We start from the raw sequence: 24,739 nt of genomic DNA on the forward strand, positions 1-24,739 counted from the left end.
AATGTCGACAAAGCTAACCATCAAAGTACGCGAACAAGTGTTTTTTAATTTTATTTTTCCAAACACTTTTAATAGGGCATTTATCAAAACGTAATAATCAAATAATCACTCTCAAACGCAAAACCAAACACCCTATAAGATTATTTGTTAAACTAGTAAAAGCTTGAGTTTCATGGGATGTTCCAAATTCGAATTTTGATTGTGTAAATCGGTCCTAGGTTTTCTGATGCTCTTGACGCGTTTTTACAAAATGTCATTTTAAACATATATAAGACACTTTTTAGTAGTTAGAACATAGTAAACATAAACGCTTCATTTCCGTGCTAATTATAATTCTATTTTTCTTTTTAGAACGACAGTTTTGGCATCACTCATAGGGGAATTAACCATCTTCGTGATCATATGTCACCCACTCACACGATAGAAGGAAACTCCTCACACGCCATCGAGCAATGCGTACCTGGTATGCTTTGGGTTAAACCGAGTGACTTACGGCATGCACCTTGTCACCACAATAGAACTCTGGAGAACCCCCTCCCCAAGGATTCGAACCTACACCGATTCTTTTACAAATACAGGCACGCAAACAAACATGAGCTTTTTACCACTCATTATAAGCAGGAGATTAAAAATTTAAAATATACTCTCTACAATATAAAAGATAATTTGTGAATTAAAATTTTATGTATCAACTAAAAAGATGTTTGTGTTCATTTATCATCAATTACTTTATCACATCCAACATTTACTAAAAAAAATTTCAATACTTATAATTATTCATTATTTCTTTTCATATTTTGATCACTTGATGGTTATGAACAAGGTAATACAATCAGTGGCGGATTCAGGAAATTTTTTCACCGGTGCGAAATTTTTTTCTAAAATGTAGAGATTTTTTTTTTTTCAAATTTGAGCAAAATTTAGAGATTTTTGGGCAAAATACGAAGGTTTTGGGGGAAAATATGGAAGTTTTGGGACAAAATTAGAAGTGTTTGGGGCAAAAAAATTTACACGGGGGCAAAATCGAAAAACCGAAAAAATGTACAATAAAAATTGCAAATCCACTGGGGGCGGGCGACTCACCCTGACCCTTCATAGGTCCGCCCCTGAATACAATTATTTTTAAGATAACTAAATCTTTTTAAATCAATGAATAGAAATTATATATATATATATATATATATATATATATATATATATATATATATATATATATATATATATATATATATATATATATATATATGGGCAGGTTCAAACGAGAACCACAAAAATGGCTAGAACTGCGAGAACTTTTTAATTTTATGATTTTTATGCATATACATGCAACAAATTACATCCAAATATTAATTAATGATCATATTATCAACAAACATATGTTCATTAACACAAATTACATGTTAAATTGTTAATTATATGAAACTGTTCACATGTTCAGAAATAAATATGTACATGTGAACGAGAAACTATATATTTGATTATATAGGTAAAATATAAGTTTTTTCAAACTATTTTATGTTTATTTTTACCCTCCATCAACATTTATGGGTAATTCAATCTTGTTACTTGCGAAAATCTTTATAAATCGTCAGTTCTCGCAGTTCTCGCCTTTTTTGTGGTTTTCGTTTGAACTTTTGACTATATATATATATATATATATATATATATATATATATATATATATATATATATATAAGTGATTTGGTTGACTTTATATTAACGTCGCTTGAAATAGGTTAAAATATGATTAAAGAAATAGGGACATTTTTGAAATATGAAAAACAAAAACAAAAATGTTGTATGAAGATCGTTTATGATTTATTATTTTTTTTCTTTTGAAAATTTACACACTAGCTCGTCGCCTCATCTATCTTATTTATGCACATGAATGATATTAGGAATATTGGTTTGAAATGGCCAATAAATGAAAAATATATATTTGGCTGACCACCGTGAATGGTTGGACTACTATTTTTTATGGTTGGAAATTTTAGCTTCTGGACAGGCGGTGGAAACTACCAAGTTCGAGTACGGTAGGGGTAGAGGGAATTTCCGGTGGAGCGGTGAAATGTGTAGAGATCGGAGAGAGCACCAACGGCGAAAGAACTCTGCTGGGCCGACACTGACACTGAGAGACGAAAGCTAGGGGAGCGAATGGGATTAGATACCCCATTAGTTCTAGCCGTAAACGATGGTTGCTAGGCGTTCTGCGTATCACCCCGTGCATTGCTGTAATTAACGCGTTAAGTATCCCGCAAGGGGAGTACGTTCGCAAGAATGAAGCTCAAAGGAATTGACGAGGGCATGCACAAGCTATGAAGCATGTGGTTTGATTCGATGCATAACTTAAACATAACGACAACTTTTATTACAAAAGGCTCGTGAAGTCGTGATTTGGTATGCATTGCGAAATATATAACAAGCCCATGAGACTTTGTTGCCCCCATACACTTAATGCCCTGGGCCACATCCCATGTGATCTATGGGCATGGCCGAGCCTAGTGTAGATACACTCAAATGCCCCTCCAAACTTTATAAAATATTTTTTATTACTAAACAAATCAAAATGAATAAACTAAGAAAACTAAAAATCAAACCAATAAACATCGCTACTTAAAGCTATAGACTTTACACTTATGGTCACTTTTTGAATTAACAAACTTAATAGTTTTTTTTTTTTTTTTTGAAATAAAATATACTCCTTATTTACTTATATCCAAACACTCTTGAAAAAGAGCACCTACTTGATGATGTAGGATTTTTAATCAGGTTTTGTATGTTGACTCGACGTGCAAGTTACCCTAAACCCTAATTTCCTATTTATAAAATATGAGGTAAGAACCTACATATCCTCCACCTCTTATACGGCTTTCCAACTTACACTTCTTTCATGGCGCACTATCGTTTACACGAACGGATCATCATTTACACGAGGGGAATACTCTAGTGAAGATTTTTACCTACGGTCTTGTAGGTTTTTTCCATGATGCTGATCGGTCACGTTGATTGGTCGGTGGACAAGCCACTAACCACCCGTTAGGGTTGGTTATTCATGGTAACTTGACTGTAGTGTTATTCGCAATGAACGATGTATTTCCCTAGAAAAATATATGTTTAAACAATTGGCTCTTTCATTGAGAGATGCAACATAATGTCACATACTCCTGCAGTCACACGTCCGGGTATTGAAGGTTTGCTTTTATATTGAACTATTAATTATTTATATGCGGTTCAAGTACATAATATATTTTGCACACGCTCGGTCGCGCCGCTATTCAAGAAATCCCTCGCGCTCCTTTGCGCAACTTTTTGCGCGCTCTTTAGCGCAGTTGTTTGCACGATTTTAGGCTCATCTGACCGCGGTTTACGTGGAGTTCTTTGTGCCGTTTCTCTTTGGTTTTACGCACAACTATTTGTGCAACATTATGTGAACTTGTTTTTCTGCAACATAATGAGGAGTTCAATATGATACTTGACAAAGTTATCGTACCTAACTCGTGAAGACTTAATGATGTAGGATTTTTTAATTAATGTTGGTACGTTGACTTGGCCCGCTAGTTACCCTAAACCGTAATTTCCCATCTATAAATATAGGGTAAAAACCTACCGTACATCTTCTCCCTCGAGGTCACCCACCCACTTCTTTCATGCATCACGATCGGTTACATAATCAGATCATCATATATACGAGAGGACTACTCTCGAATGAGGGTTTTTACCTAGTGTCTTGCAGGGTTCTCTCAATTCCCTTGCACGCGATCGGTCCCATTGATCGACCTACGAGGAAGCCTATAACCACCCTCTCGATATCTTCATCTCTGTTAGCGTTATTCCCTGTAACTGGACCGGAATGTTAATGTAGTTAATATTGAAACCTCCACTTCACTTGCAATCAAGGGTGTATTTTCCCTCGAAAAATATATGTTTGATCATTAACCGATATAGTATACAATGCAAGAGAAATTTTAACTTAAATACATCTTTTAAAAAAACTTACAAAATGATATCATATTATAGTTTAACCAATCATAATATATTTTGTCTATCTCATTATATATATATATATATATATATATATATATATATATATATATATATATATATATATATATATAATGAGATAGACAAAATATATTATGATTGGTTAAACTATATATATATATATATATATATATATATATATATATATATATATATATATATATATTTTATGTAATAACATTTTCATCACACCCTTCTTCATATTAACACAGTGTCACATCAACATCACATCACCATTTTTTTCTCATTTCCTTTCTATCACTAACCAATCACATATCACTCTCAACCATCACACCCTTCATCAACCATTAAACATTAATTAGTTATATCATGGTACATATTTAAGAGAAATTTGTACAGATAAATAAAGACATATGGTATGTGATGATATATGCTTCAATTTCACAAAATGAATGGATAAAAGGAATTGGCAAAAGATTAACAACATACTCCCCATGGGTGTTTGAGATTTTCATAGGATTGGCATATGGAAGACACTCCCGTTGGGAGCGCTCTAAGAGAAAAAAAAATATATCTCGTTTCATATTCACACACTGCCACATTAGCGTCACACAACAATTTCCTTTTTATTTTCTTCTCATCACTAAGCCATCATAATTCACTCCCAACCATCACACTTTTTCACAACCACTAAGATTTTTTTAATTTAATCATGGTACAACTCTAAAAGCGAAATGTACAAATGTTTAAAACAATTACTTTAGTGGTGAATTATGCTTCATTTTCACAAAATGGTTGACTAAAAAGTATTGGCTAAAAAAATGATAATAAACTCCTAAATGATGCCAATATATTGGCAATAGATTGACATGTACATTGGCTAAGACCACTGTTAACTAGTTTCAAACTGCTTCCGGTAACCACGTGTCACCATCTAACGCCACCTGACGCCATTAACACAGTGTCAGGGCTGACGCGTTGGGGGCGTCAGTCACGAAATCGACAAAAAAAACGAACGCATCAGGGAGACGTGGCTTCTTTTGATTGGTTGAGATTTTTGACCTTCCTTGCTAAATTGTTTATACTTGATTTGAGATTTTTTTTTTTTTTTTTTTTTTTTTTTTTGTCTTAATGGAGGCTGCAAGATATTGAAGATGAGAAGAGGAAGATGATGGAGGCTAGGTTACTTAAAATGCACGTATACTTAATTATTTATTTTTGTGTTGAAAACAACTTATTGGGCCATATTTTTTTTGTTTTATTTAACACATTTTTTATATTTATATTTTATAATTAAATGGTATGATTTATAGATATATATATATATATATATATATATATATATATATATATATATATATATATATATATATATATATATATATATATATATATATATATATATATATGTTATAATTAAATGACGAATAGTTTTTTTTAATTTCTGAATGAATTTTTTTTCAATGTTATGCAGTTTTTTTTATCTAATTTTTTCAAAGTTATATGTATTTTATTTTATTTTATGAATATTAAATTATTAGTGTTTATTAAATTAAATAATGTATTAAATTTAAATAGTAAAATGTTAAAATATAAAATATGTGAATCTTACTCGAATTTGACACAAACGTTTGACATTTCGGGTTAATGAGGTCAAACTGTGACCTTGCCACATCACATTTAGATTACACTTTTTGATCAAAAAATGCCCAATCTGCCTATGACGTCTCCTAAGCAATGCCACACCATTTCTCACCATGCAAATACTGTATCAAGTCATCATCGCCCGTGAATACATATATAACATCTGTACGCATAATAAACCAAAATTATTATTTATCTCACTTTCATCACACCCAAACCCCTTCACACCCAAACCCCACAATCCACTATCTATATGAATATAATTTATTAATAACAGTTAAATTAATTCCGTTACCGACTCACCGGTCAATAATTTAGTCAAACATGTCAACGATGTCGTATTGGTGTTACCGATGCACACATTTCATCACAGTTGAAAATGAAACCACCGTCGTCTGTCCTACTGCGACGAAGGTTTCATTGAAGCCGTTGGTTCAACCCTGCCGGCGAACCGTCGCAGATTTCTAGCCAACGCGATGTACGTTTTAACGACCCGTCAAAGTACACTTAACGACCATCGTTATCTTGGTCCCACAGCTTGATCATAACTCTAAATAAATTTAATAAATAACCTTGCATTCTTTATTTAAAGATGATTTCCTATAAAGGAAACCTACCAAAATATGTAAGTTTAGAAAAACCATACATAAATACTTGACCAAAAGTTGACCAAAACAAAGTCAACAAACACCCACAATTTAATGTATCAAAATAGAATGCAAGTTAATGTTTAACAAAAGCTGCCATCATAAATATGCAGACTCTCTAAGCACAGCGGAAGCAATCAATCATGAACCTGAGAATAAAACATGCGAGTAAACTGTCAACAAAAATGTTGAGTGAATTATAGGTTTAATATTGCAAACAATATTTAATTTAAACCATAAAAATTTATGTTTGAAAACAAAAAGACCCATTTTGGACCACAAAATTATATGCTCGAAAACATATAAAAATATTATTCCATTAACCCGTGAGCCACCTGGTAATAACTTAACAACTCCATACCCGTAACAAAACCAATATAAAAATATACACTGAACAGGTGTATCTTCCAAAATACGAAGTACTAATACATTCCGTCTGTAAATGCTAGCGCGACTAGCACGAAATGGGGCTGTCGGGCCCGATAGATCTATCCATAGGATTCGTGTTCACCGGTAGAAACCAGTGATTAAAATTACCAGATTAGGGAATATTTTCGTTCGACTCACAATGAATAATTTAAACCAAATTCCACTTGCGTCCAATATGTAAAATAAATTGCATGTATTCTCATCCCAAAAGATTTAAAATATAAAAATGGGACTATAACTCACCTTAACGTAAACTAAGTAATAACACAGAAACGTGAACCGCAAGAAGTAAAGTGATCAAGAATGATCACAATAAAGCAGGTTGATATAAATAACTAACTTAGGTCAAGTCTTAATATGATAGATGTAGTACTTGTTGCAAGTAAACATAGAACAACACTCAGTATGCTTCGGTTTGATCAAGACATCGTAATAACACGTACTTTCTATTTTTAGAAAGTTTCTATTTTTGGAAAGTTACTATTTTTGGAAAGTTTCTATATTTAGAAAGTTTCCATATTTAGAAAGTTTCTATTTTTAGAAAGTTTTTAACTTAGGAAAGTTTCCTTAATTAGAAAGTCAACAAAAGTCAACTGAAAGTCAAAGTCAACTGAAAGTCAACTCAAAAGTCAACCTTGGTCAAACATAGTCAACATTAAGATTTAAAGTATAAGTTATAGTAATAATAAAAGTAATAATGTTATTTAAAGTCATATATGTATAATCATGTCATGTCATAAGTTTAATTAAATTAAATTGAATTAATAAAGTTAACATAAGTTTAAATGATATAATTAATATAACATAAGTATTTAATTAATTAATTAAATATTTATCATAACATAAGTGTTATTAATTAATAATAAATTTTTAATCATATCATAAGTATTATTAATTAATAATGAATTATTAATCATATCATAAGTATTTAATTATAATTATTAAATCATAAGTATTTAATAACTAAATTATAATTAAATAATAACTAAGCCTTATAATAATTAAATAATTATTTAATCTTTATTATAAGTCTTATAATAATAATCTCATAACATAAGTTTAATACTTATCATAAGTATTTTTCATTAATAATAAAAGTATTATTAATCATAAGTTTAATTAAAAGTCTAATTAAATCATAAAGTAATTAATAAACGATATAATAAATATATATATCATAAGTCTTAAATTAAATTAATTACTTTTATATCATAAGTAATTTAATAATAATGAAAATCATTATTTATATCATAAGTTAAATTTTATAACCAAAAGTTTAATTAAAACGTTCGTCGTGTCATATCTTGAGCCTCGGGTGTCGGTTTTCGACGAATTTTATATATATCTTCATCTAACCAAACCACCAGACACATTAGTGTACTCAAGAACACCCTAAATTCAGTTTACAAGTCGTGATGAATAGCCATGAACCAACTTAAAGCTTTAATCCGTTCAAAAACATGTTTTAGTCATACCGGGTGATCCGTGGCTCGGATTTCGATGACCCGAACATGAAAGTTCATCCAATCATCAATCCTAACACACTAGTATACCCTAGAGGCTCCAAAAATGGTCACAAAGTCGGACCAAAACTGAATACATTCGTTTTTATATTTTGATCTCATGAAAACACCAAATTAATCATAACTTAAGATCCGGGACTCGAAATAACATGAATTCGGAGTCTAAAATCAATGTCTTGATGATAGGAACACATCTAAACACTTTATTTTATCAAAAAAAATTAGCTAAATGTACAGAAATGATCAAATAGTCCGCTGTCCAAATTTTATCAAACCGAAAACATACACAATCGAGCATTTCTACGCATACAATTATCAATACAATAATACACAAGTGCTATACTATCATAATAACATCAAAATCAGTAATATCAAATAAAAATCAAAAAGCTAGGGTTAGGGTTTATACCCTAATCAAGAAACGAATTGTATGAGCGTGTAGAGAATGATGCGGTGAATCCGATGATGTTAAAAGCCCTTTGAAATGCTTGCTTGATTGAAGAAGATGGTGATGATGATGGTGAGAGGTGGCGACGGCCAAAAAAAGAAAAAGAGGAAGAGAGAAAATGCTAGAGACAAAATAGGTTTTGTGAAAATGAAATGATATGACAAAAATGAAAATGAGGGAACAAGTGAGCTAAACACCCCCCCTCCCTTGGGGTGTTCGGCCAAAAATGGAATGGGCTGGGCCCCTTAGTGTCCCACTTTGATATTTGATAATTTACCTTTAGCCTGAACGCCCGATCGAAGCCCGAAACGCGAAAACGCTTCTACGCGATTAAATATTCGGAGAGATAACGTATACGCGACAAATAAAATATATAAACACTATATATAATCATATGACATCAAAATATCATATTTAAAATAATTTGGATTTAAAAATCCCAAAAGTCTGACCGTTGATTTGAAAACCGAAAAGATTCGCCGGATAGAAATTCACGACACGTAGAAACGTACAACTAAAATATGAATACAAATATTCACTTAACACATAATAATTAATATATTATTACAAAAATAATAATATAGATCATAGAAATGACGTGGCACGAATAAAAATTAACGGGCGTTAAATAATAAACGGTAAAAGATAACGGAAAAAGTAGGGTCGTGATAGTACCTTCCCGTTACGAAAATTTCGTCCCGAAATTTAAACAGGTGCAGGGGTTGACTCGACATCTAAGAACAAATGCGGGTACTTCTGCCTCATCTGATCTTCACGTTCCCAAGTGAACTCGGGTCCGCATCTGGCATTCCATCTAACTCGGACGATAGGAATTCTACTCTGCTTGAGTGTCTTAACCTCTTGATCCATAATTTCAACAGGTTCTTCAATAAAATGGAGTTGTTTATCAACATGAAGTTCATCAAGAGGAATGGTTTCATTGGCCTCGGCCAAACACTTCTTCAAATTCGATACATGAAAAACGTCATGAACAGCGCTAAGCTCTTGTGGTAATTTCAAAACGATAAGCCACGGTTTCTGATGTTCAGCTTTAACATTAGCACAGGTCAAACGCTTAGCCACATAAGTATCCACATCAGCTTTCAAGTTAGGCCGCCAGTATAGCTCCTTAAGATTATGATACATCTTTCCTGAACCAGGATGAATATAGTACCTAGACTTATGAGCTTCATCTAAAACAAGTTGTCGCAAATCACCAAATTTCGGAACCCAAAGATGTCCCGCAAAATACCGAGTACCATAGGTTCGTACCTCAACTGTTTACTCAAGCCTCTGACCTTCCCGTTATGAAATTCTCCTCCTTCATGGCTTCTTGTTGTGCCTCAAGAATCTGCCTAGTGAGGTTAGTTCGAATTGTCATATTTAAGGCTCTAAATCTACGAGGTTTAACTCTCTCTTTTCGACTCAAAGCATCAGCCACGACATTGGCTTTTTCCCGGAATGGCTAAAGGAGTTCACAATCATAATCGTTCAACAATTCAACCCATCTTGGCTACCTCATATTCCACTGTCATTGATCAAAGATATGTTGAAGACTTTTGTGATCAGTATACACTGTACATTTGACCCCATATAAGTAATGTCTCCAATTCTTGAGTGCGGACACAACATCTCCCATTTCTAAATCATGGGTTGTATAATTCTGTTCATGAATCTTCAACTGACGTGACGCGTAAGCAATGACTTTCTTTCGCTGCATCAAAACACAACCAAAACCTTGATACGAAGCATCACAATGGATAACAAATCATCATTACCCTCATGAAGTGATAATATCGGTGCAGAAGTTAACTTCTTCTTCAGAGTTTGGAAAGCAGACTCTTGTTTGCTCTTCCACTCGTACTTCTTCCCCTTATGCGTTAAAGCAGTCAGAGGTTTCGCTACTCGTGAAAAATCTTGAATGAACCTTCTATAATAGCCTGCCAAACCTAGGAACTGACGAATCTGAGTAGAAGTCTTCGGAGCTTCCCACTTCTCAATTGCCTCAATCTTGGCAGGATCAACATGAATTTCCTGTTTACTAACAACGTGCCCAAGGAATTGAACTTCTTTCAACCAGAACGCATACTTAGAAAAAAAATCAACATACAGCTCGTCTTTTCTTAATAAATCAAGCACTAATCTTCGTGCTCTTGATCACTCTTGGAATAGATAAGGATATCATTGATGAAAACGATAACGAATTTATCCATATATGGGCTACACAGACGGTTCATGAGGTCTATGAACACAGCAGGTGCGTTAGTCAATCTAAACGTCATAACAAGATATTCGTAGTGACCATAACGGGTACGGAAAGCGGTTTTCGGAATATCAGTTTCTTTAAAGCGCAATTGGTGATAACCGGAATGAAGATCGTTCTTGGAATAAACGGATGAACCTTGAAGCTGATCGAACAGATCATCAATTCTCGGAAGAGGGTAACGATTTTTAACAGTAAACTTTTTCAACTCGCGATAATCAATACACAAACGAAACGAACCATCTTTCTTCTTAACAAACAAAACAGGAGCTCCCCAAGGGGACGAACTAGGACGAATGAGATATAGTTGCAACCAACGAAGGAAGAAATATAAAGAGTAGCCATATCAGTGGTATAGACGTTTAAGGTAATTCCTTCAAAGGGGATAACGAAGATCATGGACTTCAAAGTAAATTTTCATTACATTTCCGAAAGGGAGACCTACAAAAGGTATGATCTTTCAACGAGAGTGAACTACCTTGCACAATGAGCGAGGCAATCTAGCATTCATCCTTATTCTTCAATTTATATGCGGATGGAAAGAAACGTGAATCGTGGACTATAAAGAATAGTCGACTCCAGGTGAGATGAATCTCCAAAAATGATTCCGTGCGCCTCAAAGTATTGAATCATAGGATTGATGTTTACGAGGGAGTTGCGATTAGCCGTGAAATTGAGAGTAGAAACTTCTCAAAAGGTCGAGTGTAATATATATCCAAGATACCAACTATAACAACAGTTGGGGTAGAAACCCACCCAGTGCCTTTTCTACAATAGGGCGACCACCGAGTGTACCTATAAAAGTTGATTTATCGGTCCGCGTTTCGGCCATGTCCAACCATAAGAGGGAAAATTTTATGAGCGCTAAGACTTTCCAACAAATTTTATAAAACCACCATCCAAATTGGCGTAAGAGTTTTTATCAATAGACTTAATGGTAAGTTTTATCCTTAAATACAGGACAAGAAGAACTGTGACCCAAACACATGGTAGAGTATTTGCGAAAATTTTAATATAATCAATCAATGAAGTTTTGAAAAAAAAATCTAAACGTTTGATGTGACAACATAAACGGAATGAAATTCTTAGTAATTTTAGAAGTATGTACAACGTGTACCACTTTATATAAAACAATTTGACTCGGTTAAACAACTCAATAAATGAGTGGTTTTAAAATAATTTTAAAGGTATAATTTAGTATGTACTAACCAAAATAAGTTAAGGTAAATTTATTTATTTGATTTTATACGTACATATGTGATTTTATAAATTGCATACATGACAGAAAATCTTACTACTTCTATTTGTCCATAAATCTCATGAGGACCGCCCAATTAAACAAATGTGTAAGAATTCTGATGATAAGCAGGGTATTCGTATTTCAGAGGTTACGAGTTGAAGTAAGATCATAGAAGGTCGAGTGGAGGACTTGAATCGTCGTGCGACATTTGACCCACAAATGTTACGAGGTCATAAAAACTAACGAGTTAAATATTGTTTTGACTATTATCAGGACGTAAGTCCTTGGGCCAAAACTGTTCTCGAGCGAAACTGTTGCTAACAAGCGAGGTATGACGGATAGAGCATGAGATAAGTAGTTTGGTTAAAACGAGCTTCTCGTATATCAACAAATAAGATAATGAGTATTTTCCTTACCCATGTAATACATCGGAATTTTCTGAATGAGTGGTGTAAAAATTTTCTTTGACTCGCTTTCTATTCCCCATGTCACAATATTGGAATTTCTATATGAATTAACGTAATATAATCACGTTGGCCTGACGTCATTATATTATACTAATTCATAGTTCCATTTCAATAGTACTACATGATGTCAGGACACGCGATCAACCTCGAATTTTCACACAATTTCTCTAAAATGATTTCTTAAACAATGTGCTAAGGATAGCACAAGAGACAAAACATCAACAATAATGAATAAGAGTAACGATGACATAGAAATGTCTTTGAAGTATCAAGAATCTTTAAAAGTCAAGAATGACGTTTTCCGGTTCGACAACCAAAGCACAAAGGCACAATGGCACAAATGCACGCAATATAACAGGAATGTTATATACCTAAACATAATAGCTGACATCGAAATGTCGAGCATTTAGAAGTCAAGAATAACATCTCGTGTAATATAACTCAAACGTTATATACATAACCATAATAGATGACATAGAAATGTCGAGAATTCCAGAAGTCAAGAATGACATCCCTCGATTTCACTAACCGAGGTGTTCTTATAAAAGATAAACTCTCAAGTGTCAGAGGATACGTTTAAATCATAATGGGAGTTCCTCCCGGATTCAGGACATAAGAAGGAGATGTACGTATATGAAAAACAATATACATACCAATACGATACAAATAATCACATATAATAATACATTATAGGCCGGGCTGTAGACTTGACTCACTAATGCACCCTATGGACACGGGTAACGACGTTAATGCAACCTAATTCCCTACAATCAACGCTCTGATACCAAATTTAACGACCCGTCAAAGTACACTTGAGGACCATCGTTATCTTGGTCCCACAGCTTGATCATAACTCTAAATGAATTTAATAAATAACCTTGCATTCTTTATTTAAAGATGATTTCCTATAAAGGAAACCTACAAAAATATATAAGTTTAGAAAAACTATACATAAATACTTGACCAAAAGTTGACCAAAACAAAGTCAACAAACACCCACAATTTAATGTATCAAAATAGAATGCAAGTTAATGTTTAACAAAAGCTGCCATCATAAATATGCAGATTCTCTAAGCACAGCGGAAGCAATCAATCATGAACCTGAGAATAAAACATGCGAGTAAACCGTCAACAAAAATGTTGAGTGAATTATAGGTTTAATATTGCAAACAATATTTAATTTAAACCATAAAAATTTATGTTTGAAAATATAAAGACCCATTTTGGACCACAAAATTATATGCTCGAAAACATATAAAAATATTATTCCATTAACCCGTGAACCACCTGGTAATAACTTAACAACTCCATACCCTTAACAAAACCAATATAAAAATATACACTGAACATGTGTATCTTCCAAAATACGAAGTACTAATACATTCCGTCTATAAATGCTAGCGCGACTAGCACGAAATGGGGCTGTCAGGCCCGATAGATCTATCCATAGGATTCGTGTTCACCGGTAGAAACCAGCGATTAAAATTACCAGATTAGGGAATATTTTCGTTCGACTCACAATGAATAGTTTAAACCAAATTCCACTTGCATCCAATATGTAAAATAAATTGTATGTATTCTCATCCCAAAAGATTTAAAATAGAAAAATGGGACTATAACTCACCTTAACGTAAACGAAGTAATAACACAGAAACGTGAACCGCAAGAAGTAAAGTGATCAAGAATGATCACAACGTCGACCTATAAATAAAGCAGGTCGATATAAATAACTAACTTAGGTCAAGTCTTAGTATGATAGATGTAGTACTTGTTGCAAGTAAACAAAGAACAATACTCAGTATGCTTCAGTTTGATCAAGACAGCGTAATAACACGTACTTTCTATTTTTGGAAAGTTTCTATTTTTGGAAAGTTACTATTTTTGGAAAGTTTCTATATTTAGAAAGTTTCCATATTTAGAAAGTTTCTATTTTTAGAAAGTTTTTAACTTAGGAAAGTTTTCTTAATTAGAAAGTCAACAAAAGTCAACTGAAAGTCAACTCAAAAGTCAACCTTGGTCAAACATAGTCAACATTAAGATTTAAAGTATAAGTTATAGTAATAATAAAAGTAATAATGTTATTTAAAGTCATATATGTATAATCATGTCATGTCATAAGTTTAATTAAATTAAATTGAATTAATAAAGTTAACATAAGTTTAAATGATATAATTAATATAACATAAGTATTTAATTAATTAATTAAATATTTACCATAACATAAGTGTTATTAATTAATAATAAATTTTTAATCATATCATAAGTATTATTAATTAATAATGAATTATTAATCATATCATAAGTATTTAATTATAATTATTAAATCATAAGTATTTAATAACTAAATTATAATTAAATAATAACTAAGCCTTATAATAATTAAATAATTATTTAATCTTTATTATAAGTCTTATAATGATAATCTCATAACATAAGTTTAATACTTATCATAAGTATTTTTCATTAATAATAAAAGTATTATTAATCATAAGTTTAATTAAAAGTCTAATTGAATCATAAAGTAATTAATAAACGATATAATAAATATATATATCATAAGTCTTAAATTAAATTAATTACTTTTATATCATAAGTAATTTAATAATAATAAAAATCATTATTTATATCATAAGTTAAATTTTATAACCAAAAGTTTAATTAAAACGTTCGCCGTGTCATATCTTGAGCCTCGGGTGTCGGTTTTCGATGAATTTTATATATATCTTCATCTAACCAAATCACCCGACACATTAGTGTACTCAAGAACACCCTAAATTCAGTTCACAAGTCGTGATGAACAGCCATGAACCAACTTAAAGCTTTAATCCGTTCAAAAACATGTTTTAGTCATACAGGGTGATCCGTGGCTCGAATTTAGATGACCCAAACATGAAAGTTCATCAAATCATCAATCCTAACACACTAGTATACCCTAGAGGCTCCAAAAATGGTCACAAAGTCGGACCAAAACTGAATACATTCGTTTTTATATTTTGATCTCATGAAAACACCAAATTAATCATAACTTAAGATCCGGGACTCGAAATAACATGAATTCGGAGTCTAAAATCAATGTCTTGATGAGAGGAACACATCTAAACACTTTATTTTATCAAAAACATCAGATAAATGTATAGAAATAATCAAATAGTCTGCTGTCCAAATTTTATCAAACCGAAAACATACACAATCGAGCATTTCTACGCATACAATCATCAATACAACAATACACAAGTGCTATACTATCATAATAACATCAAAATCAGTAATATTAAATAAAAATCAAAAATCTAGGGTTAGGGTTTATACCCTAATCAAGTAACGAATGGTATGAGCGTGTAGAGAATGATGCGGTGAATCCGATGATGTTAAAAGCCCTTTGAAATGCTTGCTTGATTGAAGAAGATGGTGATAATGATGGTGAGAGGTGGCGACGACCAAAAAAAGAAAAAGAGGAAGAGACAAAATGCTAGAGACAAAATAGGTTTTGTGAAAATGAAATGATATGACAAAAATGAAAATGAGGGAACAAGTGAGCTAAACACCCCCCTACCTTGGGGTGTTCGGCCAAAAATGGAATGGGCTGGGCCCCTTAGTGTCCCACTTTGATATTTGATAATTTACCTTTAGCCTGAACGCCCGATCGAAGCCCAAAACACGAAAACGCTTCTACGCGATTAAATATTCGGAGAGATAACGTATATGCGAAAAATAAAATATATAAACACTATATATAATCATATGACATCAAAATATCATATTTAAAATAATTTAGATTTAAAAATCCCAAAAGTCTGACCGTTGGTTTGAAAACCGAAAAGATTCGCCGGATAGAAATCCACGACACGTAGAAACGTACAACTAAAATATGAATACAAATATTTACTTAACACATAATAATTAATATATTATTACAAAAATAATAATATAGATCATAGAAATGACGTGGCACGAATAACAATTAACGGGCGTTAAATAATAAACGGTAAAAAATAACGGAAAAAGTACGGTCGTGAAATACGTGCTCAGGAACAACACCCGGTCAGATCTGAGAGTTCGCCGTCGTAATCGACGTCATAATGGGGAACAGTCACCGTTCAATCCGGTCATAGTTCTTCGAGGTGTTTCAGACGGTAGGGACGATGATTCCGGAACCAGAGATAGAGGTTTTGAACTGTATTACGATGACAGAGCTGGTTCCGGCTTACAGCCTTTACCAGAGATGATGTCGGAGTTTCTAATGGGATCAGGATTCGATCGATTACTTGAACAGCTATCTCAAATCGATATAACCAGATTAAATTATTCTAAACAACTGCCGGTGTCGAAATCCGCCGTTGAATCGTTATCAACAGTTGAGGTAAGTAATCTATACCTCAACAAAGAATCGCACTGTGTAATTTGTATTGAATCATTTGATTTAGGTGTTGAAGTACTTGAAATGCCTTGTAAACATATATACCCTTCTGATTGTATTGTTCCGTGGCTAAGTATTCGAAACTTGTGTACTGTTTGCCGTTATGAACTTCCTTCAGATTCGGTTGTAACAGAATCAAATTCCATTACAACAGAATCGAGTAATGAAGACATAGGATTAACGATTTGGTGATTACCTGGTGGTGGATTTGCAGTTGTTAGGTTTAATGGTGGGAGAATAAATGGTGGTGGTGAGAGATAGAGTTGTCGGTTGTGTATACGGCAGAAGGGGAAGGTGGATTAAGACCTAGTTCGGGTATGCCTAGGAGGATAATTTGGGAGTTGGGAAGGTATAGGACGAATCGAGAGAGTGGAATTGGGAGAGTGTTTCGGAATATTTTTTCGGTGTTTAGGAGAAGTAGGTCGAATTCGAGTATGAATGGTGGTTCGATGAATAGAAATAGGAGTTTCTCAAGTTCAATTTTTGGTAGAATGACATTAAGGAGAAATAGTACTTTGATTTTGGATGAACAAAATGGTATATCAAGATTGTAATGTGCAAGGCTTCATATGGTAATTGTAGAGCCAAACTTGGTAAATTATAATGTGGTTCAAGTTCCTAAACTTGCTTGTATTGTAATTTGTAAATATATTTGATTATTTGATTTGATTTAAAAAGGAAAGATTAAGTTACTTACAGTATAGTAGTGTTTCTGATATCTATTGGTGTGTTCTTTTGTGCAGTTGGTTCATTATTGATTTCAAATTGGGATCAATTTATCTTAAATTTATGTGTATTAGGTCAATTTGGTGTGTTATCATCCTGTTGTGTTTTTTATTCGAGTGGAAGCTTTCATTGAAGATGATTTGGCACGAAATCATGGTTAAAGAATGAGGCATGATATAAAAGTAAGATGGAATGGATTGTGCATAATTCCTGCTTGAAGATAATGGAGCAATGTATGATCAAACTGCTTTACTTCACTGAATAAATTTAATAACTTATAATTATTATATTTGTGACCATATAAAGTAAAGTTTATTGTGGATAAAGTATCTAATAGATACACCTAAGGATATATTGCAAGTTTAAAAGAAAAACTGATGAAAAGGATTGGTTGCTTGGTCCATTCAAACAAGAAAAGGTTGCAACATACCAGATAACTTGTTAAATTAAGGCAAGACATCAGATTTCTATGGATGTTGCACCCTAATCTAAAGTTCATACCTAACAAATATAAAGTAGCTTAAAACTAGTTGGACCATAGATAATTTATGTGATTCCTGCCCGAGTTTGGCATTTTAGTTAGAGAGTAGCAAATGAATGAAAGAAACCAAATATGAAATTTTTATCGCTTTTCTTTTACATCCTTTTATTTTTTACTTCATTTTTATTTTCGAAGAGAAGTTTATTACAATAAACTAGCAAGAAGCTAGTGAAAAAATAAAGAATTACAAAGGATTTTTTCTTTTAACAGCAGTTCGAGATCACATAACCACCCACGCGTTTATCTCCTTATATAACCCAACCCAACTGCTGCCTAGGAGAAAACCCAGCCCAATCTGAGGGCATGAGAGGTAAAACCCCCTCCCCCACTGCTCCGCAACGCAATGTGCGCAAGGCACCCTTGGGTGAAATTCAAGGGTTAAGGGGAAACTTTGTGTGCAATGCTGCACCTCACGGGAGTATAACTCCTGACCTCTCGCTAAGAGAGGCAGGACACTAACACATGAGCTACAACACAAGGTTAAAGAATTACAAAGGATTATAAAGCCAAAAGTTTCAAGAAGGAGCGAATTTGCTCCTACTTTTTAACCAAGAAAACAAAAAAAGTCTAACTAGATCAAATAACTCCTCCTTACGAATACTATTAGATGAAAATAGAAAATCGTTTGTGAGCATCCATAACCACTAAAGAGTAGCCGAAACTATGCATAAGCTTCTGATGTACGAAGCTGCATGAATAGACGTCGAGTGAATCCAAGTGAACAAATCATCCACGGTAGAAAAATTCAGCCATTGAGGATCCATTACTAAACCGATTCCAAAGAGCACATGCTAGATCACAAGCAAGAAATGTGTGATCCTTTGTTTCTAAACTTGAGAGACAGATTGGCAAACGATCGTGTCAATCTCCATACCGCAAGTGGATATATAAAACCTAGAAGGTAACGTATCCAAGTGAAGCCTTCACATGAACACATTCACCTTAATGGGAATATGCTTAAACCACCAAGTGGTTTGAGCTCGTGATGGTAAAAGATATTTATCAAGGTAAAAACGTGTGTCTTTAACCAAGAAACAACCTTCATCGTCTAAAATTCAAATCCATTTATCCACTTCGTCAATCGGTGAGATGAAATTGATCTCAGCAAGTAACAAATCAAAATGGGATGTGCCTAAAAGGGGTGTGCGACTAGGCCCAATTCGGGCCGAAAATCCGATCAAAAACCGAACAGTCTTGATTCGTTTCGAGCCTAAATAATCGATTGTATCTTGATTCTAAAGTATCGGGTTCAATCTATAAATCTTTCCAAAACCTCGTAATGTGACCATCACCTACCTTATGCTTGAGAATAGGCGAATTCAATGTGTTAGACTTGGAAAGAACGATAGTTAGAAACAATAGTGTGCCACAAACATATTGTTTTACAACCGCGATTATCGAGACCAAGTTTTTCACCATGAATTGCCTTAAAAAGTTGGACTAAATCCCACGGAATTTACAACTCGCCACATCCATTTGAGAAGCAGGGAAGTGTTGAAAGCACTCAAACTACTTTATCATAAGAAGCAAAGATTGAATTCCAGTTTAACCAATGAATTTTTTTTCGAGTTACCATTTGAGCCCCAAAGAAAGACGTCCGAAGACTCAATGGTTCTGAGGACTGAAACCGATGTCCAGAAAGAGAATAATAATACGAACCAACACTACTCAAGATGGATTTAATTAAAGTTGGTCTACCATGAATCGATAAAATTTTAGCCGATGAAGAAGATAACCAACACTACCTAAGATGGCAACCCTATTAACCTAATAGGATGGAAATCCTTGAACTGAACTGGATTTGCAACTTTCGGTACTAATGTACTGACGGGCGAGTTTGATCCGTGAGTAAGGGTACCTGAAATCATTGACAAAAGAGAAAGTGTCATCCTAATATTAATGTTGGTAGTGCTTAAAGAAGAAAAAGGAAAACCTTCCGGTCCAGGTGCTTTGTCACTACCACAGTCTCAAACTGCACTTTTTAATTCTTCCATTGTGATGTTTCACACTAACCAATTGCTTTCTGATACAAGTAACACACAAGGGTTAGCGAATGGTGTAAACTCCACTTGATCGATAACAACTTGAAACTTCGATTTGAAAAAATTCAAAAAATCATCTTTGACTAATGGAGGTGAATCAATCCAAATACAATCCACAAGAACTCCACAGATTGAGTTTTCCTTCTTTTATTGATAAGCCCATGAAAATATCCTTAATTCTCGTCGCCATCTTTGATCCATTGACATCTAGACTTTTGTAATGAGTCAAGATTATGGTAAGCGAGGATATCATCACTTTCTTTCAAAAGAGATAATCTAGACTCCCTATCCACCTGCAAAGCTACACTAACATCTAATTTACAGTCGATCTCAGCAATAAGCTCAAACACAATATCAAACGAGACTGCTCATCCATGCGTGTTTGAGCCACCCAAGATTTCACATGATTCTTAATATAATTGAGTTGTGTGTGCATTTTGAGGTGACCACGTTTAGCTAACCCGGAGCAATAGTGTCATCAATGTTACAATGAAGTAACCAAGATTTAAAAAACTTGAAGAGTATCTGTCCGTAATCAGCCTTCTTAAGGTGGAAGAGAATCGGAGAATGATTCGACTATTTACGATCAAGAACCATTACTTTTGCATCCAGAACAAGATTAAGGCCATTAGAAGATAAGATAAACCGATTTAATTTGCTAAACTTTAAGCCCGCCTTATTCGTATAAGTGAAGCTTTTGCCAGCAAGAGGCAAATCCAATAAATTAACCGTCAATGAACTCGTTAAAATTCCTTGCTTCATCGACAGAGAACGGGGAACCATCTCATTCAAAGGAGAATATGGCAGCATTAAAATACCAAAGAACAAGAAAACACACGTGTGGGAGTTCACGAAATCAGTAAGGGAGTTCTACAGGTCCGCTTTTGTCGATGGTTGTTGCGGCCCATAAACGTTAATCATGAACAAATGCTCATCGAGAAAAGACCACTTTCCATGCACAATGACATACGACTGGTGACAGCAGATGCGATCCTTTTGGAAGAAACGAGAATCGCATAGTGAAACAATGAAATAAAGCTTATTGTGTAAGTTTTTACCTTTTAAATAATAAAAAAAACAACAACAAAAAAACATATCGAGTAATAACAGTTAAAATTGCAATGCATATGAAATCATCACAATTAAATCATGTTGAAACAACCCGAAGTTCATTCTCCGAGCAATTCTGTTTAACCGGTAGATTCCTTCTAACTTACTTCTTTTATGATTTTATTAGAAATCAAATAAAGACAATACAATTTATGTAGAAAATAAGAAATATAAATGATTTTGTCTTTGTACTGATTGAATCAATTACTATTTATTACTATAATTGAATCAATTCCGCATTGGTTTCGAATTCGATGACAAATTCATAAAAAGCTAGTTCATTTATTTCAAAAAGAATTCATTTATTATTCTTTTTCCTATATACATTTCATATAATATATGTGAATATAATATTATATGTGAATATGATACTGGCTTCTTACTTCTCTGTGTAACTTTATTTATTTAAATGACATTCATGGTGAAGCAGGGACAGAAAAGAAATGTTATTGTGGAATCTATTAATGAAATACGAGGGCTCGTTCCTTTTTTTCCCTTGTGCCCTTGAAAGTAAAATAGATCATACATCATTGACCAATGACCAATGTAAGACAATCAACTCCATTTGTTAGGATAGCTTCCATCGCGTCTCTGCACATACTATGTGTAATGCTTGACTCATTTACGAACATAAAAAGGTCATTCCTTTTGGGGCTGTAGTCGGCGGTATTTTATGACATTTGAGAGTATGTGTAACGACCCAACCCGTATTTAAACCGGCCTGTAATATTTTTTTTTTCTTTAATACATTAATATTTAGGTCCCAATTATGTTTCCAAACATCTTTAATACAAATGATAAGTTCAATGAACTTCTAAAACATTTAATACATAGTTTAAATATCCGAACGGGCAACACGACCCGACTATTTTAATTTTCAACAAAACCGAGCATGGTGATTGGGAATACGCTACCCAATCCTAATAAGTCCAAAAGCACGTCTTCTAAGCAAACTACGCAAGTCCACTAGTTCCCACGCTTACCCGAGCCACCGCCTCCATGCAAATCTATAAAAATATAAACAACGAGAGGGTAAGCTAACGCTTAGTGAGTGAGAATATACTACATGCATATATATGCATAAAATGGACACGCCACACACTAATAAACAAATAGCACATACCGGAGCATCCAAGCATAAAGGCAGGCTAATATAAGCATACCGTACAATTGCTATACAACAAGCTAACAAAGTAAGTTCACCAACAACGATAAGAACAATGCCATCAAGCTACACCCGGAGGGCTAGCTACATCACAACAATACGACGATATATATAACAATGAAGCGTAAAACGCCCAAGGTTAACCCCTTAACCCAATACCAAAAGAAGATTGGCCGAACTACACGAGCTTTAGTAAATCCGCATCCACACGAGACTACTATCTTCAATACCACAACAACATCGAGGTTGGCCGAACTACACGAGCCTTAGTGAATCCGCAACCACACGAGATCACTACCTCAATAAGATGACCGAACAACATGCGTCATCGTGAATCCGTATCCATACGTGATTCACTTCACAAATCAAAAACCACGGTCGCGGGATTATAAAATCCACCACATCGGGGTTATCCAATTCACAACTCAAAATCAACCATTCGCCATTGGGGTTATATAATCCACATCACAAGCACATGTGATAACGTACACACACAGTGTGAACCTCGCCAAAGGTGGTCAGCCAAAACGCATAACCGTGCCAATTGGACCTATACACAAGTCCATCAAATCCACCTATATGTGAAGTGAGCTCTATAACCGAGAACCACTTCACCCGACCCGCACCCATCCTACACATACATATGCACATAGGATATTAATACTCACCTTAAACGCCTCGATGAAGTGCAATCCAATCCCGTAACTCGCCAATGGAACGTACATATTCCATTTATCACATAAACAAACAACACAATTAGGGTGGATCACAAACCAACCCATTTCGACAACTAGTGTAAATTCGACCCAATTGCACTTCCAAGTTCAAACCGCACCCATACTAACCAATAATCACTAACACAAGTGAAAATGGTCCTAATACGCCAGTTAAACCCAATCATAAGTGTTAAACACCAATCTTGCCCAAATTGACACCTAAACCCTAATTTTGACCCATTTCAAAATTAGTCAACCCAAATGCACCCAAAATGGTTCCAACACCTCAATAATCACTAAATACTAGTGATTACACCCATTTGCAAGTCTTACAAGCTTACACTTGCTCACCAAACCCAAAACCCGCCAACATCAATAATAAACCCGAATCTTAGTGTTAATCTTCAATTAACAACTAATGGGGTTTCATTTATGAACATACAATCAAAAGTCCCAAATTTAGATGATGAACACGAAAATGAATTTCGGAGTTAGAGCTTACCGCTAGTATCACCTTGTAGCTAAGAACGAGGAGAACGAACTTGTCTCTTACGCTTTCGATCAAAACCCGCTTCTTCCTTTCCAAAAATCCCTTTGAATCAATTGGGGTTTGAAGTTTGAGAGGATAAATGAGAAAGAAAAGGAAAAAGAAATGAAATGAGTGGATGGGATTTAAGATCCCAATCTGGCACACATGAAAAAAGACCAAAATGCCCTCAATATCCTTTTAAAATTACAAAATCTGGTACCAGCCCGCCAGGAACGCCGCGCCGCGACCCACTTTCCTCGCGCCACGAGATTACACGTGATATGGTGTCTGTTTGTCGAGCCTCCTGAAACTGAAACCAGTGTATTGTCGCGCCGCGACTTCTAGCATGGTCTGACTCATTTTCGCGTACTTGAACTTCAACACACAAACACGTCTCAAATCCTTCATATACAAGTCGTACCTACACGATACACCTATAATCATATACGGGAAAAACGGGGTGTTACAGTATGATAAGTAAGAATATCATACGATTTCTTAAGAATGTGTCAAATTAGCTTCAAATGGCATTATCAAGTTATATATTTAGTAGATAGTATAGATAGATTGTTTTAAGACATACACTCAGGAATGATTAAACATAACAATGCAAGTTTGCCGTAGTGGTCACCGAGTTGCTGTGATGACCCGAAAATTTCGACTAAATTTAAACTTAATCTTTGTATGATTAACATTTCCGACACGATAAGCAAAGTCTGTAAAACCGAATCTCAAAATTTTTGAATTACTTTTATATATTTAAATACCCTTCGGTTGTTTACGACGATTCGCGAACAATTATATGTAAATAGATACATATATACTATAAC

The 24,739-nt window shown here is 34.0% G+C and overlaps 1 pseudogene; it reads left to right on the plus strand.

The window, feature by feature from the left end:
• Nucleotides 1–5,970: 5,970 nt before the first annotated feature.
• LOC139898939 (E3 ubiquitin-protein ligase RDUF2-like) lies at nt 5,971–17,634 on the plus strand (annotated as a pseudogene).
• The last annotated feature ends 7,105 nt before the right edge of the window (nt 17,635–24,739 follow it).

This window comes from Rutidosis leptorrhynchoides, chromosome 3 (genome assembly GCF_046630445.1).
Source record: "Rutidosis leptorrhynchoides isolate AG116_Rl617_1_P2 chromosome 3, CSIRO_AGI_Rlap_v1, whole genome shotgun sequence".
Taxonomy (NCBI): domain Eukaryota; kingdom Viridiplantae; phylum Streptophyta; class Magnoliopsida; order Asterales; family Asteraceae; genus Rutidosis; species Rutidosis leptorrhynchoides.